This window comes from Triturus cristatus, chromosome 3_1 (genome assembly GCF_964204655.1).
Source record: "Triturus cristatus chromosome 3_1, aTriCri1.1, whole genome shotgun sequence".
Lineage (NCBI taxonomy): Eukaryota > Metazoa > Chordata > Amphibia > Caudata > Salamandridae > Triturus > Triturus cristatus.
Window position 1 is genome coordinate 1,034,405,402 of NC_140583.1, and position 19,064 is coordinate 1,034,424,465.

Below are 19,064 nucleotides of genomic sequence, written 5' to 3' on the forward strand. Positions count from 1 at the left end.
GAATATCTTAATCGCCCCGTGCTTAAAAATACAAAACGAGTGCGTCCTATAGTAATGTTACTGGTGCTCATGTAAAGCGCGACAATACCTTCGGGTCGAGTTCGTGCAACATAAAACTGCAACAAAAAAGATAATAATTGTTCCGCAAAATGGCGCCCGGCGCTGTCACTTTCTGTTTGTGGAGTTCGCACTCTAGTTCTTTCTTTACGTATGGCAAAGCACTAGTGAACGCTGCTCTCGAAAATACTGCATGGACTACATGGCGGCTATTTCCTGAGCAATGATTCCATCTTTTCCGGGGCGGATACTTGGATTTTCTAACCAATCGACATTTTTATTGGGAGGCACGGAGTGACTGGCTGTCAGTATTATCATTTTGGCACTCGCGGTAGTTTTTGAAATACTTTAGAGGGGCGGGAATGTTAAGACACTGTCGGGAAACGTGAGGTAAGTCCCTAGTTTGGGACCTCTCTTATGACTAGCGGGTGTTAGAATATGTATTGTACTTAACTACCGTGATTATTGTATGGTGTCGGGTGTTAGATTATTAAAGATGACACGCACGCTGGGTTAGTCTATTGTAACACTCTGCCCTGTGACATTTCTCTCTAGTGTTGTATATCCTTCTTTCTATTATTGCCTCCTCCTCTCGTGCTCGTACGTGGTTCGGCCTCTTGCTACTTTATTCTTCTAGAACGTTTTCCTTTTAGACGTTCCTATGTCCCAAGATGCTCCATTGGTTATGTTATTCCTTGCAGTCCTAATCGATTATTTTTGTTGCATGATTTACTTCCTCTTATCTTTAGTTATTTTGTTTAATTCAGATCTTTTATAGCGACTAATCTGTAATATTTTTTCTTTTTTTCGTTTCTTTCACACTCCCCTTTTTATTGTGTTGGTTTCTTTCGTCATGTTTTGTTTTTTCATTCCCTCCTTTTATTATCTTTTTGTGTCTCTTTTTGTATTTTAATTTCCCCTTCATCTCTTCTAAGTACTTTGTTTGTTCTTAGCTTCTATATTCACCAGTGGTCCCTGCGCTCATTATTTACACTACAACTTCCCCACGATCCATGTTGAGCAGCAAAACATGAGCCTATGCAACCTTATTCTCTTAAAAACGCCCACCTGCACTACTGAGTCATGTGGCTACTGGTGTATCCCGGCAGAGACCCATCAATATCCTTTTAGCATACCTCACTTTCATGAAGACTCCTCAAGCCTACCGTTTCCTTACACTTCGTAATGTTCCAAGGTCACCTGTGACATGTCACCAGGATAGATTTTCTTGGATGAAGCCCACCCTGCGGAGTAACCGTGGGAGCTCTAATTTTACTTGCTGTCAAACGTACCTAGGAAAAACAGCGTCCTTTCATCATGTTGATACAATGGTACTGAAAAAGAACGCACAGCGCTTATTCACTTAACCATCGTTCATCCAGCGGTTTCAAATTGGCAGACAGAACCCTCAAATTCGCTATTGTCTCTGTTGCAGCGAGAAGCGTGCGTAAAAAATGTTCTTTTGCACTATTTGATACGCTTACTAAGGGCTTTAAGTGGGATGAAAAAACTGGAAGGGAGGAGGTCTCTCAAAGGGGCGTGGTCAATGAAATTAAGGGCGTGGCTTAAAAACACGAAAGCGAAAATCTTTGCTCGACTTGTATTTTGCTGTTTCTGTCATTGCATCCAGCCAAATGATACAAGAAACATCATACCTTAAACAAGTCAGGACTATTGGCTTTGTCAATGGTTGTTAGTTGCATATGATAAATAAGCAGTAACTATGGCTTGCAGGCGGGCAACTAGAGCGAAATTTCGGGGGGGGGGCTGAAAAAGATTTCGGGGGGGGCTATGTCTTCCAGCCATAGGCAGAGTGGCTGTAAGAAGGGGTGAAAACACAACAACAGCCTCATTAACGAGTAAATGGTCTTTTAAAGACCCGTGAAGTACTCTGGTGCGACTGCAATTAGACGGACGGCAGCCCGCGAGGCTGTCTCAGCCGGGCTGACACACATGACGGGGGGGGGGGCTTGAAGCCCAGTGAGCCCAATGGGTGTTGCGCGCCTGATGGCTTGTATATAATATTGAAAAAGCTTCCACTTAAAGCCCTGGTGACACCACAACAATGTTCCTTCTCCCGAGTTTCAAAAAGAGAAGGGAAATCCGGAGAGAAAATGACTGTCTTTAAAGGATTTCCCTTCCCCTACAACGCTCACCTGGCATGACGTCATGCCGTAACTTCTCCACTAGTGAGAAGTGAGCAGTGTGAGCACGCGCACATCAATGTGCCTGCTGTCACTGCAGTCCGGGAAAAAAGGACCACCTGTGCCAGGGCACAAAACAGAGTCCGATAGAGACCTGTTTCGGGGCCCCCTTAAAAAAACTGCCGGTGCTCAGCACTGGTGAGACCCGACCCACTTTAAGCCCTGCGCTTAGTCTTCTTACTACTTTAACTTTACTAGGCGTTCTACTATTAGGCAGTCTGAAGCATTTTCTTTCCACAGAGGCAATGATCCTCTGATTAATCTTTTTCCCATGATTGAAAGGGTGGAAATTGGGGTGTCCAACTCACGTTAGCTGTCGAATGAGGATCATTAATTGACAACCAACTCGCAAGTTAGAAATCAAGTTTAGGTATACCACTCCTAAGACCATACTGTAAAAATAAAGAATAGCAACTGAAAGTCCCAACCTCCTAAAGAAGTTATGTTGAGTGAGGATTATGCAAACCAAAAGCTCTGCAATCGCAACACAGAACAAAAGAAGTCAAACTTGATGTTCTAATCGGGCTCTCTGATTATCTCTACAGCAGATTTAAACTGAAGTACAGTTTAGATGGAAGAACTAACCACTCAATGATAGACTCAGACAAGATTTAAATTCATTTTGTTGTTGATTAAAGAATCAAAATTCTTTCAAATAAGCAAGTTCTTAAGGACTTCCGCAAAGAATGTTACAGCTTGCATTAAGGCACGAAACATTTAGGCAAATGTTATAGAATGGTCATTAATAAGATTCAGTTTGCAAAGTTATAGAACCCCTCTACCCCTTAAAGCAGACGGATTGTACAAATTCCTAACAGCTCAGGTCCTACAAAAGGGAGAAAGTTCATACTTGAAGTCCATTAGGGGGTGAGTCCATTAGCTTAGAGCTAAGGATATAATGGAAATGGAAACATTGAAAAGGTCTGGCAAAGAAGGTCCCAGTCCATCAGCTACCGATTGTAGCATTTTCAAACCGTCCAAAGTAAATGATTGATCAGCGTACTATCCGGGTCTCAAGAAGCAAAAATCAGAATGGCGTCCGGTCAAGAGGCAAAAATCAATGGTGTTCGGTGCCCCTCTTTTGGGGTTGCTTCTTTTATAGAGTGTTTTAGCAGTGTCCAGTGATGTGGCATCAGACCACCATCGAAAGACTACCACATATCCATGTTCACATCATGTCACACCTGAGATGATTGAAACATCAAGCTGGTTTTCCATGCTAGTCATGAGAAACAAGAAATTGTGAGTCCTCACAGGCCTAACATTGATAGAAAAGAAATACAAATTTGCAACTTAAAGCCATAGGTGAAATTCTATTCCCTCAGGAATATTTCACTGTAAACGTCATAATGTTTGGGGAAATCATATACGAGACAAAATAAGTAGCTTTTTAGTTGCAAAGAACAATCCATTGTATTTAATGAGGGGAATGGTTAGCACCAGAGAAAAAGCATTTTCATGAAGTCCTTTAGGAAAGCATTGTACATTTAAATGAAATGAGCTCAAACATTACTTCAAATATAATGAAATCAATTCATAAGAAGGATATGCATATTTTAACAAAATATGACATGAAAATTGCTAACGTTAGAAATGTCCTACTGCCACAATTTTTCACAACATTCATATAAATGTACGTTTTTCTATTTTCCTCCTACAAAATTCGTTTTAAATATTTCTCTAATATCATAAGTCAAAATCTCAAGCTTGTATTTACTTCACTGCTATTCAGTTTTTCACCGACTTATCTAACTGGTGCTTTCTCAGCAAAGAGCTTGAAAAACTCTAGACCACTTCATTTAGCTTTACACTTTTCATCAGTATACGTTAATAAGCAAAATGTGCATTACATGTTCAATATTGCAACTTGTTTATATGTATTAGTGTTGTCATATAAATGTGTTTTTGTTTCTCTTCATGTTTTAATGGACTTTTTTACAATGCATCTACTACACTTGTCTCTGTATCCTGTACCACTGAGTATTAACGTGTTCAATGTGTACTTTCAACCTTTTGTGTCTTCTGTGTATAAACATGTTGTGTATTATGATTTTTAAAATCATGCTGCATCAGTCCCCCTCTGATGGCAAATCAAGCTATCATCTTATGTACTACATCAGACTTCATCATGGATTATGGATGTTTTGTCTTTAGTCTCCTTTTTATACTCTCCTCTAGGTCTTTTAAGTCATCCTAAAATTTGCATTTTTCTTCTTCCATTTCAAACCCAGCTCTTGTTCTTTTGACTTCACAATTTTTTCTCTTGTGGTAACCGCAGGATTTGATTTTCAATATCAGCAGCATTATGCTCAAAGATCACCACTACAGGTCTCAAGATGGAAATCACTAATCCGTTTCCAAACCAGCTGGTGTTATTTGACAATCCCTTACCTATGATTTTCCAGGCACCGTATGCTTTTAAATCTTTCATGTCTTTATTTAAATCCTTAATGATTTTAATATAACCTTGAAAATCTTTGGTCCTGTCAGGTATGGTATGTATGTGCAACAGTGTTGGACTTTCAGTAATCGGCAGACTCTTCCCTCCTTTGTGGGAAGTATATCAAGAGAAAGTGGATTTTGTTTTTTGATTTTTTTAATTATTTTATTTGAGTTTTTTCCATAAGAAAGTACACATTAATATCCTTAGAATCTGGTGTACTTTTTTTTGTACCAATTCTATTTTGAGCACTATTGACAAGGAATTATATGTTAGTATCTTTTATGTTATTATAAACCGAAATAAAGATTTTATGATTTATTCATTGACGTTAATAACCATACATGTTGCCTTCGCTTATTGTTTTAATAAAACAGATGGCACATTATGAACAGAATTTTCCTCCCTTAACTTTCGGGGACGGGGGCTGGAGGGATAAGGCATCTTACAAAACAATCCACGTCTTGTTGAACTTTGCATGAGAAAAATAACAACATTAAGCAATTGAGCACATTGTGATACACGTACATCGGCATAGCGTAGCTGAGCACTCCCATTCTTTATTCAACTGATCTTTGTGTTGGTGAGTACGTTAGGGAATTCAGTTTCACTGTGTGGGCTCGGTGGTTTGATAATGAGATATTGTTTAGCTTGGGGGTGTGCTCGGTGTGTTATGAGTAGCTGCACTCCGAAAACTCGCCCATTGTATGAATGGGGCCCAGATGTCCTTGGGTCTCGATGCTGGGGGCATCAGCTCCCAGAAAATTGTTAACTGCTCTTGGCAGTAAGTTATGTCTTGTATTCGTGTGCCTGTTGGGGGGGGTGGAGGGTGATGTTGGTCCAGTGCATTGCTATTCTGTGTGTAGCTAGTAGGAGCATAATGGCGGAACGGCGGCATATGTCAGAGGGGGCATTTTTTACATGACCCAATAGACCCACCAGTGGTATGTGCTCCAGGCTCGTCCCTGTAATCTGCTGTGTTATATCGTAGACACTGTCCCAGAAGTCGGCAATGGCGGGGGGGGGGCATTGCCATGCTGAGTGCAAGAATGACGTTAGTGGGTTTCTGCATCTCCAACACTGCGTCTGACCAAAGACCCATACTAAGCATCTTTAGGGGGGTGCGGTATAAACGATGGAGGAATTGGAAGTGGATTAGGCACAGCTTGTATTTAGGAGCTCAAGATGAGTGCAGCAGTATGTCCACTGCTCATAAGTGAGAGGAAGGTCTAGCTCTTCACTCCAGGCTGCTAGTGCCTTGACTGTGCTTACTGGGTTTGTGGGCTGAGTAGTTTTATACAGGCGGGTTATCAATTTCCGAGGTGAGGGATTAGTTAGCAGATGGTCTAGTGATGGCAGGACAGAGGGTGCATTGGGGAAAGAGGCATGAATTTGCAGGGATATCGCCCTTATTTGGTATTATAAGAGCAGGTCCACCAGTGATGGGGTCGGAGTCTCCAGTTCATTTTTGGGGGGTCATGAATTTGTTATCTGGATATAAATCCACAAAGGAGGTGTTACAAATTGTCGAGCATGAGAACTTGCCCCGCTGTTGTGCAGAGAGGGAATAAGGGGGTGATGTGCTAGCAGGATGGTTGGAGGGTGAAGTGCCGGGGTATTCGCCCATCTGCTTAGACCTTCCAATGCCCACCTAAGGGTCTCTACCATGTTTACTATTTCTCTGGGGTGTCTGTATGTTTGATATGTGGCAACTTGCAGTGGAATGGGTGCAGCTATATCCTTTTCCACAGCCACATGGGGTTGGAAAGGTGTAGGATGTACCCAGTAGTGCACAAATTGGGCCTGTGCTCACAATGCATATAGCGTGGGGTCAGGAGCCCCGAGGACGTCCTGTTTGAGTGGCAGTATTAGGAGCTCCCAGGATATGCAGGGTTGCTTACCTGCCCATGCAAGGGATACCATTTGGGAGCGGAGTTTCTTAAAGGAAGCCCGGGTTAGTGGCAAGGGTATGTTTACAAACAAATAGAGAAACTTTGGTAGCACCACCATGTTCGCTACGGCGATCCTGCCTGCCAGGACAAGAGGTAGTCTGGACCTGGATGTCACCCTTCCTTCCAACCAGTCCATAGCTCATCCATAGTTCATGTTCTAAAGTTTCTGCATGTCTCGACTGAGCCAAATCCCCAGGCATTTTATCGGACCTGTGGCCCATGTTAGGGGGAATTCTTGCTCCCAGGGGCTCCATAGCCACGGCAAAAAGGAACGGGGAAAGGGGACAACCCTGCCTGGTGCCATGAGACACCGGAAAGGAGTCTGAAATTATGCCGTTGGCTTTCAGCCTGGCCGTGGGGCTGGTGTAGAGTAGTCGTATTAGTTAGACACATTTCGTACTCAATCCCATTCTCGATAGTATGGTGAATAAGTATGCCCATTAAAGTCAATCGAGTGCCTTGGTGGCATCTAGGAAGGCGGCACGGGCCTGAAGGCGAAGGTCTAAATGGTGTTGTGTGGCAAAGAAGGTGCGCAAGTTGTGTGCCATGGAGCGGCCTGGAATAAACCCCAATTGGTCCAGTATGGCAATAAGTAGGAGGAGAGGTTGAAGCCTGGTAGCAAGAAGTTTGGCTAATATTTTAGTGTCTATGTTTATGAGGGAAAATGGACGATAGTCATGTTACTGTGCAGGCTTGTCTGGTTTTAGAAGTTATATTATCACTGCTTCCCGCATGGATGAGGATAGGGTTCCCTTGTCAAGTGATTCTTGGTAAACTGCAAGTAGGTGAGGCGCCAGTAGGGTTGCGTATGTTTTATAGAAGAAGACTGTCAACCCTTCTAGTCCGGGAGCTTTGTCGCTTGGCATGCTGTTTATGGTTTGAATATATCTTCATATGTAAAGGGTTAGTCCAGGTGAGTGCAGTGCGCTTCGCCTAGCCATATTAGTTCAATCGATTCTAAGTAGTCACTCAGCTCTGCATGTGGACGGCCTCCAGTGGAAGTGTAAAGTGTGGCATAGAATTCGGTGAGGAGGTCAAGTGTGACGCGCTGTCCTCTAATAGGGCTGGAGTTATCGTCAAGGAATTCGACAATATATGATGATGCCCATGGGCATCTGAGTATTGAAGCAGGGGTTCTGCCAACACGGGCCCCCACCCCGTATCGTCTAGCCCTGGTCTGTTTGCGTAGATAGTAGTTTTCTCTGTGGGCTTCTTCCTCGTATTCAGTAATTTTACCTTTGTTAGCTAACATGAGTTCCATATTGTGGATGTCATGTTCTAGCCGTGCCAGGCACTGTCTGTTTGGCTATGCATGCTCCCCTGATGACAGCCTTAAAGGCCTCCCAGACTACCGAGGAGGATGACACCGATCCCTCGTTGAGATCGAAAAATTGTAGTATCTCGCTTCGGATCTCTTCCCTAAATACAGTGTCCTGCAAAGCGTTTGGGGTTAAACAACAGCTAAATGCCCAGGTGGCTGTCTTGGGTATTGTCCAACTAAGAAGGACAGTTGCGTGATCCGATACTGTGCGCGCCATGTGTCGAGTGTTTGTAGTTCAGGTCGCCACATCGCCTGTTGTCAGCCAAAAATCCAGTCTGGACCAGGTGGTGTGCTGCGAGGAAACGCATGTGCCTTCAGTGGTGTTTGAGTGCCATTTGCGCCATATGTCTAACAGCCCTTGTTCTTGGAGTATGGATGTTAGCTTCTGTAGCGCCCTTGGTGTAGGTTACGGGCAGCGCCTGAGCAATCCAGTTTGTCATTTAAGATGGCATTGAAATCTCCCCCCAAATTAAAGCCCCACAGTCCATCAGAGAAATGTTTGATCAGACAGTGTCAAAAAAGCCGGGGTCGTCCGTGTTGGGCCTATATATTGCTGCCAGAGTAATCGGGATTGTGCCTAAGGTTCCGTTTATAATGATGTATCTGCCTTCAGGGTCAGTGGCAGTGCGGGATGTGGTCCAACTTAGGCCGCGTCTTATCAATATAGCTACTCCTCTTGCACTGTTAGAGTAAACCGATGAGTGTGCCTCTCCCGTGTTTATTTTGTAGTTTGGCGTCTATCGTGTTCAGAGATGTGTTTCTTCTAAGAAACATATATCTATCTTATGCCTAATTAGGTAAGAGTGGATGAGCCTTGTTAGGTCTCGCCTAGGCAGCACGCATGCGCTGCTCTAGGAGAGGGCCTTCAGCAATCTGTCTTCACTTTTCAAGCACTCGTGCTTGTGGTGACATCCACCTTGCGGGAGCGAGCAGCGGCGCGGGCACGTTAATTACAAACAGATGTCCCCTGCGCGCCGCTGCTCGCTCCCGCAATGTGGATGCCGCCACAAGCACGAGTGAGAGTGCTTGAAAAGTGAAGACCGCTTGTTTCTTGAGTTCTGGGTCACACACCAGCTGAAGACAGCACATTCATGCAGACGTCTGACATACCACTTAAAGCAAGAGCTTGAGGTCCGTCGCTTTAGCCTGTCATGCACTTGTAAGTACAGTAGTCACATGACTGGGTCTTCCTGCTCTGCAACATACTGCCCTAGGGCAGACATTCGTCAACGTCATCATTGAGCTTCGAGGCAGCAATCCTGAGTATAGAAAAACAAACGGGGCCTGCAGCTCACTGGAATGAGCACCAGAAAAGCCTCGACGATAGGCGCATGGCTGGTCATTATTCTTCACGTTTTTCCGCTTCTCAAAAAAGTTCCAAAAATAATTGAAAAAATTCTGCGCGTTATTTTTACCTTAGCACCTTTGTCTTTCATGCACCATTTATTTCTCAAAGCTCATTAGACGTTCCATTGGAATCGCATCTCAGTCATGGCAGTGTGTTTTGTGCCGAAAGCAGCTTGGATGTTGAGCCATAGTTTCTCTTTGCTGAATGTTATTCTGCAGTATTTTGACAATGGAAAGGCTTGGCCCTAACAACAAGGTAACAAAATAGCTGCAACAGGAATGACAACGCCACAAGTAGTGATGCAGATTTTCCACAGTTTTAATGTATAGAAAATCATTATTTTATTAAAGGCACGGAGGCTAATATTGTGCATAGTTCCTTTATTACTACTCAAACAGCAGCAACATTGCATGGAATTAGAATACGAATAAACACTCTAGAACCCTGAACATGCTTATAACCCCTGAACAGGCAGCCATCTTCCTCTTTTGTAGCTGCGAAGAACCAAGTCCCAAAACAAACTCCTTCTTCTTCTAAATTCTTCCGTCTTTAATGCCAAATCTCTTCTTCTTTGTTAACCTACAAAACAAACAAACGTATTAACAATCAAGGGAGGGCACAGTGGAGGGATAATATTAGCCTCCGTGCCTTTAATAAAATCATGATTTTCTATACATTAAAACTGTGGAAAATCTGCATTTTATAGCAAGGCCCGGAGGCCAATATTATGCATGTTCAAAGTTCTTCTAAAACCGAATCCAATACATTTTCCACAGGCTTAAAGTAAAATTTTCTGAAAGTATCATCATTAGATCAATCAGCCGATCTCACAATATCATTTAAACTAAATCCTCTCATGAAAGCCTTACTCGCCATAGCTCCTCTTACTGAATGTGCTCCAAAAACACTAATATCCACACCAGCCTTAATCATCACTCCCCTTATCCACCTTGCTAAAGTGGGTGTTGATACATCCTTATATGGTCTAACATATGAAATCAGTAATTGTGAACAGTTTTCTGATCTCAAACCCAAGGTTCTTTTCTCATATTCCTTTAAACAACTTACCACACATAAAACCCTATCCCCCTCATAAAGAGAATACAAAATTGTTTTAGACATAGTCTTCTTTTCCTAATCTCAAAACAAACCTCTTCTGGCTGAAAAAACCTTGAATTCACCTCCAAAGCTCTTACATCAGAAACCCTCCTAAAAGAAACCAGACACAAAAGCATAACCAACTTCCATGATAAGAGTTTCAAATCTAGACTAGAATTTGCTCCCAACTCTCCAACTCCCTTAATACTACTGAAACATCCCAAAGTGAAGAATACTTTGCCCTTGGAGGATGCATAATACGCACACTTTTAACAACTCTTTTAATCAAAGCATGCTGACCAACAGGAATTTCATCTACCAATGCATGACCTGCTGAAATCGCCGACCTGCTTGAATTTACTGTACTATATGCCAAACCCTCTTCAAACTGTTCTGACAAATAATCCGCCACCTCTACCACAGGTGCCAATATGGGATCCAAACCCCTCTTAATACACCAATCATTCCATTTTCTCCATGCTGAACCATATGACCTTGAAGTCCCCCTTGACCAGGATTTAGACACAAGATCCTCCGCTCTCTTTGATAATCCATGCATCTGCCATATTCTCCTGAAATCAACCAAGCTATCAACCGTAACTGCCCTGACACCACCATTTCGTGAACATTCCCCTGAATATCCAGTAGAATTTCCCTCATGTCTGGCAAGACCACCGGATCCTCCACCAGAAGATCCATTACATGCGGAAACCAAACCTGAGCTCTCCAAAAAGGGGTTATCAATACTAACTCTGCTTGTTCCCTCCTGACCTTGTTCAGGACTCTCTGGATCATTGAAAAAGGAGGAAACGCATAACTCCTTCCCTCTTTCCACATCTGTAGAAATGCATCCACCCCTTTCGCCTCTCGATCCGGCCTCCAACTTTAGAAATCCTTCAACTGAGCATTCAACCTGTCTGCACAAAGATCCACCTTCAGCGGACCCCATAACCGTTCCAAACTCAGAAAAACTCCTCTCTTCAGTCTCCAATTGCTTACATCCCTCAGGTATCTTGAATACCAATCCGCTTTTACGTTGTTCAGCCCTGGTATATACTGTGCCTGAACCTTTATCTCGCTTTCCAAGCAAAACTCCCAAAACTCCTTCGCTAGCTCCGCCAACCCCCTTGACCGTGCTCCTCCCATTTTGTTCACATACCGAACTGCTGACAAATTGTCCATTTTCAAAAGTACACAACACTTCACCTGATCTTTTACAAAACTCTTTATCGCAAAAGATCCTGCCAGAAGCTCCAAGCAATTTATATGCATCTTTCCTTCTTCCTTCGACCACTGTCCCCCCGTTGCAACCATTCCACACCTCGCACCCCATCAGTGCATGCTCGCATCCGACTCTATCTCTACCTCTGGCATCTCTCCAAATATTGCCCTTCCGTTCCATGCATTCAAGCTCATTATCCACCAATCCAACTCTTCCTGAGTTTCCTGATTCATTCTCACTTTCTGTGAATATCTCGCATCCTTCCTTAAATGGTATGCCATCAACCTCTGTAATGCACGATAATGCAGAGGAGCTGGGAAAATTGCCTGAATCGACGATGACAGAAGACCCAGCAAACGAGCCAATTGTCTCAGAGTTATCCACTCTGCATTCCTGACTCTCCTCACTTCCTTCCTGATTCTCCTCACCTTCTCCATCGGCAACTTCAATACACATTCCAACGTCCTTTTCTGAAAACCTAAACATTTCATTTCCTGTTGTGGTACAACACAAGACTTCTCCTTGTTCACTACAAAACCCAGATCCTCTATGACTTTCACTGCGAATTCTGTCGATCCTTCGCCAGATCCTTTTCCTCTGCCATAATTAGAATATCGTCCAGATACACAATCAGACGAATTCCTCTTGATCTCAACCAGACTACCACCGGCCTCATCACCTTAGTAAAGCACCATGGAGCTGATGTTAGTCCGAACGGAAGACTCTTGAATCTCCATCTTCTCCCTTTCCACCTGAATTGCAAAAGGTCTCTTTGCTCCTGACACATCGGAATCGTTAGATAAGCATCCTTCAAATCTAACCTCGTCATCCAATCTCCTTTCCTCAACAAATCTCTCAACATGTGTATCCCTTCCATCTTGAAATGATTGTAACCAACCCAATCGTTCAGCTCCCTCAAATTTATTACCGGTCTCATTCCTTTCTCCTTTTTCTCCACCAAAAACAAATTGCTTATGAATCCGCCTTGTACTTCCCTTGCAGGCTCTATCGCACCTTTCTCTTCCAATGCCAACACCTCCTCTGTCACTAGCAACTCCATCTCTCTTGAGAATCTTAATATTTTTGGTACTCTCACCTGTACTGGAGTACTGATAAAATCTATCCTGTAACCAGCAATAGTTTCCAACACCCAAGGATCTTGAGTTATCTCCTCCTAACGTGAAACAAATTGGGCTAGTCTGCCGCCCAACTTTATTCGAGTAACAGAATGGCCTGCTAGAGGTCTTACCTGAAACTCCTCTTGCTCTCCTCTCAGCACGCGATCCTCTTGCTCTTCCCCTTTGTCTTTGCAGAAAGAAACTTCCCTGATCTGACCTCGCGAACATATATCCTACTCCATAACTTGCTCCATAAGGTCTTGTGCCTCTTCCAAAATTGCTTCTGGTGAAGCCCTGTCCTCGGCCGGGAAACCGACCCCGCGTTCGCCCGGCCGTTCCAAAAACCTTTCTAATGTCCTTCTGGACCTTTTGTAGGCTATTGAAGGTGCCAACATATCAGGCCATGTCCTTCACGAAATCATCTCCGAAAAGTAAGCCTTCGCTTTCCTCACCCAACTCCTTGGCAGCCAATTCTGCAAGCTTTGGGTCTATTTTAAAAAGTATACTCTTTCTCCTTTCCAAGCATAAAGCTGCATTCGCATTTCCAAGTAAACAGATCGCCTTTTGCAGCCACTGGCGCACCTCAATTACATCCACACCAGTGTTACTACTATGTGCTTCCTCACACATATCAAAAACCTTTGTCAGCGGGCCCTAGACGTCCAAAAGCCTGTCTTGGCAACCTTTTAAACCCTTGTCGAGTCCTCTCCTTGGGTCCCTTCCACCTTTATTTATGAAGGCCAGCATCTTCTGATCTAACTCAGGTGTATATGCCACCTTACTATTTAGACTAGGCCTTGGGCACTCTGAACGTAGCCTTGTTCTTACCTCTTTAGGTATCTCCCTCTTTAGGTATCTCCCTCCTAATCCAAAATCTTATATACTTGGCTACACGATCAGCCGGAGTCCACTGTGGTGATAATGGATGCTGAATCAACAGCGGATCAAACATATCCTCCCCTTGAGGATCCACAAATTCTCCTATTTCCATTTTAATTTCCTTTTCCTCATATTTCCTTTTCTTTATAGGGACCTCCTCAACATCGGAATCCTCCAGGCTAGAACTACATGTTAGTTCCACATCACCTGAAGATGAACTCGAATCACAGGACACTGCACTGTGTTTCCTCTTTTGCGCCTTTATTGAGCTTATTTTGGCCTTTATAGCCTTATCCTTTCGAACCTTACGTTCGTCACCAATTATTTTCTTACTTTTTTCCACATTTTTCCTTTTCTCCTTCCTTTTTCCACTTACACCAGACCTTCCTGCCACAACCTCGACATCTTCAGTCGTCCATTAATTCTCTTCCTCACCACTTTTTTGTCTATTATCTCTTTTCCTTAAACTTTTCTCAAAAGTATCTTCTATTTTTTTATCAATTGATGCTGACAACCCATCAAACATTTTCTCCATATAGGACTTCATTTTTTCCTCCATATTTCCATCTGCACTTTCATCTTAATTTATTATTTCTAAATTAATTCACCAATCAAATAAATATTCTTCTATTTTTTCTCCTCCTACCAAGATCAAAATCCTACCTCCCTCAGAAACTTTCAAATTTTCTCCTCACAATCAACTCCTAACCTCTCTCACCTAAACTCGACCTTCGTGTGTGAAAAAACGATCACACTCTGACAGAAACTGTCATCACATCAATTCCGTCTTCCCTAAATATGGCCGAAATATCCCCATTGACTTTCACTGCTCATCCCCAAGCTCTCAAAATGGCCGCCGTACGTCACGCTTGTACGGCGGCTTCAATTATCCAAATCCTTACAAGACAAACGCGCTCTCGCGCAACCTGCAATGCGCTCGAGCGCCGTTACTCTGCACGCGCTGACGCGTGCACAGCCACACTCACCTCGTTTCCTCCCGTGCGCAGCCCTTCTGCTCTCGCGCACGTAACTGACTCCCCTTCATTAAAAACGGTAACCTTTCTCAAAACCAAGCCTACCTTCCATGTCGTCGCATACAAACATCCTCATTATCCTAAACTTATTCAGATCTTCTCCCTCCATGCCTCATACAAGCTCATTTACCCAACATATTCCTTCATTAAAACGATCAGTTTTTTTTTTTTTCTTTCAAATAACCCTCTAGGCTCACCTCACAACATAAAACTTTATACTGATATCTTTTCTCCCAACATTACTAATCAAACCTTCTATTCTCTTAACAATACAGCTCACACAAATGTACTTATCTTGTTGTTCGAGCAGCAACAAAAGAGGAAGATGGCTGCCTGTTCAGGGGTTATAAGCATGTTCAGGGTTCTAGAGTGTTTATTCGTATTCTAATTCCATGTGATGTTGCTGCTATTTGAGTAGTAATAAAGGAACTATGCATAATATTGGCCTCCGGGCCTTGCTATAAAATTGCGTCCTGCTGCTGTTTCATGCTGGGTCATTTTACTCTGATTTAAAGAACAGCACCTATTTGGACTGTGGTTTGAAGAATTTACGTCCATGGGCGCACTATAAAGAAGCTATACCTTTGCAAAAATTAGTTTATGCACCCTCGTTCATAGAATTGCAGCCACGTTTCTGTGACTTATATGCCTAATTGTCAGTCCAGGATGATGCCTTCTGAAAATGTTCAGATTACATTTTTCGTACACATTTCATGATATACAGCAGAAAAATACGCCTTGCATTTTTACATTTATATAGAGCTTACTACCCCTGACGAGGCAATGAAGCACTTTACAGCAGAAGCATGTACCTGGGATACCAAACTTAGTTGTCAGCCCATTAGTTATTGGGGTAGGGTGACCAGATTTTAAGAATGAACAAGCATTGGCATAGCCAGTAGGTCTTGCCTTTGGGACCTTATAAGTGTTTAGTCATGCAACAGTTGATGTTGTTGCACCAAGGATATTGTGCTGCATAACTAAATACTTATAAGGTCCCAAAGGCGAGACCTATTGGCCATGCCAATGCTTGTTTTTCTATGGTCATTGAGCCCTCTTACATTCCAAGTGAGGAAATTAACCGAAGTCATATATACCACTGATGTGCAAGCCTGTTTCAGGTGTGCCTAGATTATGACACCGCTTGTGTGCAATTTTTAGGTATGTAGGGATGCCTTGTTGTTGAGATGTTACCATGTGTAGAAAGAGTAAGTGCCCATGTGTATAATTGTCTCTCAGTGTTGTGTACCCACCCACCCCTGCCGCGTACCAACTGTAGTACCCATTCCCTACCCGACACCAACCCCCCCAACTAGGTTGTGACTTACATCACTCCTTCCACCCCCTGCCCAACAAGTAACACAAGAACAAAGTCTGCAATGGGAGTCCTCCTGTCGGGGTCGGGATCTCCCAGGTCGGCGGGGTGGCCGAGCAACGCATGTAAAGTGGGTAAATCAGAGCTAAGTGTTGTGAACCTTTAGTCTGTATCTTCTTTGTGGTATGGACTGTATATGTCAACATATATTGCCCTGTGGGCGGTTCGCACCGCTGGAAGATCAAGGCCAGGGTTTCATTGTCAGTCATTGACACTCATGCAAGGGTCAGCTCCGGTGTTCTGAGTAGGTCCAGGCGATTATTTTTTTCTATTTTATTTTTTCCGGCCGCTTATGTGTTTCGCGAATTTCAGGGCTGAATTTTCTTCTGTGAAGAAGTGTGATTGTCCTTCAAATGTCACTTTCAGTTTTGCTGGGTAGAGCAAGGCGTATGGAATTTCAGCTTGTTGAAGAATACGTTTGGTTGGTACAAAGTCACGCAGGGCCGTTTGAACTATAGGGGTAAAATCGGGATAGAGCGAGATTTTGTTGCCTTTATGATTTATGGTTCCGCACTCTCTGGCCTGGCGCAGTACAGTGTCGCGATCCCGGTAGTTGAGTATTTGCGTGACGATGAGCCTTGGTGTAGCACCCACTGGAGGGCGAGGGACCAACGACTATCGGTATGCGCGCTCTACTGTGAACATGGGGGAGAGCTCTCTACCAAACACGCACTAATGTTTCTATGTTGGGTTCCATCTTGGGTATCGCAGTTGTCCGGGTATCCCAGTTATTCTAAGGTTGTTGCGCCTAGAGCGGGCCTCTAAGTCCTCGTTCTTCGCTCTTATCACGTTGAGGACTTTTTCCATTTGGAGTAGATGGTCTTTAACCTCGACCTGGAACTCACACCCGTCAGAAGCTCGATTTTTCCAGAATGTCCAGCCTGGTTTTGTGAGAGTCAACTTGCTTTTTAACCATGTCGAGCCTGGAGGTCAGGGCGTCTAGTTTGGTATCAATTGTCTTGAGGCTGGTTCTGACCTCAAGAAGGTTTGCACAGAGGTTATCAACCTGGCACTTGCTGCTTACTTTGGTGCCTGTTTCGATGTCAGAGTCAGGGCCTGTCTTAGTGGGGCGGGTAATTCTTTTGTTCTCAAATGGGAGCTTTGATTGTTTAGGGTCGTTTTTCCTCATCTCTTTAGGTTAAAGCGCACCACTAATGCTGTCAGCTGGCTTTTGGGCTAAGGGTGTATTAGAGGAGGATCACCACACTGGGGACATCCGTTTTGTACCGGTGTTGCTGTGGCCTTATATAGTTTCACTTATGTGACTTAGTCCAACCGGGAGCAGCCGCCTGCACGTGGAGGATGCAATGAGGTGTAAGGGGGCTTTCTGGCTTTGGTTGTTTGGGGTCGTTTTTCCCAAAGTCAGTAGGTTGGAGTACGGCAGTAATGCGTGCAGCTGGCTGTGGGTTGAGTGTGTATTGGAGGCGGAGCGCCACAGGAGAACATCCGCTGTGTACTGGTGTTTCTGTGTCCTTATTTAGTGTCACTTATGTGGCTCAGACCGACCAGTAGCAGTCGCCTGCACGTGGAGGATTCAGTGAGGTGTTAAGGGCCTTCTTGGTACAGTTCACTGTTCGCAATGGATTTTCTCGCCTGAGCTCTGCCTCCGGGTGCGGGAAGGATCTCTTGTGTGTGATGGAGCCGTCCCATGGGCTTCACCGCCTATTTAACCACAATAGCTATGCCTGGGTCTTGGGGCTCCCACTGGGCCCGCCCAGCTGGCCCTGGACGAGCAACATCTGGAACCTCGCTCCCCCGACCTGGCCAGCACCACCCAACCGCAACCCTGACTTGGCCTGCCTTCTGGGATCGTTATGCGGGCCGCGCTGGTGCCCCAGCCGGCGCATGGTTCTAGCCGCCTGTCAGGGCACTCTTTAGTGGTATAACTAAGAAGAAACCACTAACCTGATATGAACGGCAGCAGGGGCGATGGTTCAGAGAGCGTTCCCCTCGTCCCGGAAGCGTGCCTCTCACAGAGGGAATTACACCCTTCTCCGTGCGAGGGCGCCTGGGGAAAAAAGGGAAGGGGGGACAACGAAGATGGCGCAACAGAGCGACCCACTGGATTGTGGTGTAAGGCTGGTACTGGAGATTCTTGCCCTTGGTCTCATTAATCGGAGGGACTGTAGGGAAAGAAAACAACAAGGATTACTCTATGGAAGGACCCCTCCCCCCCAGGCTTCCCAGTGTTTCTCTCTCTTGCGTGGGTTACCCTCCACTTACTGGTGGTGCTCGAAGAGAGTCCCAGAGTACAGCCGAATAAACAGTCTATCACGGAAAGCGGACTATGCTTCGTGAGCTCCAGTGCCTTTTGAGGACTTGGTCGGTATGAGGCAAGAGTACTGTGTTAGTCTGTGCTTCCTCCTCGTTGTTAACTTCACCACGAGGGGTTGAGGAAGCTGGTTCGGGCTTTATGCCCCTTAACGCAAGGGAGAACTAAGGGAGAACTACCAACTCATGTGAAAGGGCGCGTGAGCACTAGCACTCCAGGAAATGCTGCACGCGAATATAAAGGAAGTCAGCGCGTGCCCCTGGGCACGAAATGTTACCTGTTCCGGTGTCTTCACAGGAGCATAGTGTGGGAACAACACGGAAGGAGGTTCTTCAACAGGAATGCGCCCGACCTCCGGCGGGGAAATACCATCCGCCTGGCGCTTCTGTGGTAGAATCCGGACGATACACAGGAAAGGATGGAAACGGCTTGGAGATAGCAACGCGTAGCGAGACGCCCGACCTCCGGCGGGGAAACACCTTCCGCCCGGCGCTCGTTCAGGTTCATAGGGACTTGGCCAATTTTCAAGCCCCGTGTTGCGGAAGGGGCGGGTCTTTTATCGCCATTCAATTGGGAAGTAATCTCGCTCTGGGTTCAACGGAGTCTCGTTGAGGGCATGCTGGGTAAGGTAGTTCTGTGTGCGTGGTGTCTTCATAATTCCTCCGATACCTCTGCGCGAGGCATAGCGGAAACGGGGGGGAACATTGCCTTCCCCGTGATCCCACCTGGAGCGTCATGACACCG

The 19,064-nt window shown here is 44.7% G+C and overlaps 1 protein-coding gene across 3 annotated transcripts in view; it reads left to right on the forward strand.

Annotated features, from left to right (window-relative positions):
- Positions 1-255: 255 nt before the first annotated feature.
- ZRANB3 (zinc finger RANBP2-type containing 3) overlaps positions 256-19,064 on the forward strand; it is a 615,617-nt gene continuing 596,808 nt past the window's right edge. For 2 of the 3 annotated variants that reach the window (XM_085645761.1, XM_085645763.1), the window contains exon 1: positions 310-447. The gene's annotated coding sequence lies outside the window, so the exon portion shown is untranslated. Of the gene's footprint in view, positions 448-19,064 lie in introns of all 3 variants that reach the window. The other variant, XM_085645762.1, reaches the window with a different exon arrangement.